Source organism: Eulemur rufifrons, chromosome 7 (genome assembly GCF_041146395.1).
Source record: "Eulemur rufifrons isolate Redbay chromosome 7, OSU_ERuf_1, whole genome shotgun sequence".
Classification (NCBI taxonomy): domain Eukaryota; kingdom Metazoa; phylum Chordata; class Mammalia; order Primates; family Lemuridae; genus Eulemur; species Eulemur rufifrons.
This window is the reverse complement of record NC_090989.1, coordinates 173,630,881-173,632,280: the sequence shown is the minus strand read 5'-3', so window position 1 is coordinate 173,632,280 and position 1,400 is coordinate 173,630,881. Positions and strand designations below refer to the sequence as shown.

Sequence of the window (1,400 nt, the reverse complement as noted above, 5' to 3'; positions counted from 1 at the left end):
TACCCCAAATGGACAAGGTGCACAAAACTTGGGCATTACAGGTTCACTCATGAGGTCCTCAATTGGTTGTGGTTGGAACAGCAATCATTAGATAGGGACTGGTGAGAAACACAAATGGGAAAGAAAGCCAAGTTGATCTTGAGACCATGTCAGGAAGTTTGAATTTATCCTTAGGCTATAGAAAATCACTGAAGTAGAAGAGTGTATTAGGACTCCCTCCAACTGCAAGTCACACACACATGCGCGCACACACACACACACACACACACACACATCCCTAATTCAAATTAAGCAAGAAACACGGATATCTGTAGGGAGGCTTGCAGAACAGAAAAGACACAGTCAAAAAAAAAAAAAAAAGACACAGTCACAGTTTTTTCAAAATACAAAAAGGTAGTCAGTGGAAACTCTCCCTCTTAAACTTACCCTCTATCCCCTCACTCCCCCCAACTCCAAGTAACCAATGTTACCCATTTCTTGTGTCTCCTTCCAGGGCTACTTTATGCATTTTCAAGCAAATATGTATGTAGGTTATTTTCTACACAGATGTATGTTATTAATATTAACTAACATATATCTTTCACCAGAGATAAGTCACCATGTATATAACCTTTCTCTAGTTTATTTAAAAATATTTTATTAGATTTCTGTTGTAGAGATCAGCCAGATATTATTATTATTATTATTAGTGTGGGCTTTTCTTCCCTTCTCTATCATTAACATGAGTATACTCCTTGCAGGAGGGTGGGGGGAGGCAGGGATGATGAGACAAAACACTGCAATCACTGAAGGTCAGAACTTTATTTATTTTTTTTGTTGTTGTTGTTCAGTCTCTGTAGAGACTGTCAAAAATTGCCAATGCCGACTATATTTCAAGTTGTCATGTTGGGGTATTGGGGAAAGTTTTCAATTAGCAATAATCTCGCCTCGGATAAACCTCATTGGCTATGACACTGCCACTGCGCAAAGCTAGGGTCATACCTTTAGAAAGAACCATTGGAGATCCCTCAGCATGTTTGTAAGGCTTATTTGTGGCTGACAGAACGAAATGCCCAGGATCATCCAAACTCTGAAATAGTCTTGATTGTTAGGAGCTGTCGGGAGACTAGGGTTTCACTTATCTTCTCATTTTATTCTTGCCTGTTCCCTAACCCTTCCAAGCCATGCCCCAACTAGCAGCCACAGCGATCTTTAGAAATGTAATTCATCTGTTACGCCTTTGCATAAAACCCCCCAGTGGTTTCCAATGACACTTAGAATGCAATCCAACTCACCACAGGTGATAAAGGCCTACCTGATCTTGCCCCTGCCTACCTCCTGGTCCTCTTCTCCTTGCATAACATAGTCTAGTCATGTGAGCCTTGGGTCACTTCCTAGAACATCTCAAGACCTTATCTCCT

At 40.8% G+C, this 1,400-nt stretch overlaps 1 non-coding gene across 1 annotated transcript; it reads right to left on the bottom strand.

Moving 5' to 3' along the window:
• Positions 1 to 830: 830 nt before the first annotated feature.
• LOC138388700 (U4 spliceosomal RNA) lies at positions 831 to 971 on the bottom strand. Its single transcript, XR_011234198.1, has one exon. It is a non-coding gene; the product is annotated as a U4 spliceosomal RNA (small nuclear RNA).
• Between the last annotated feature and the right edge of the window lie 429 nt (positions 972 to 1,400).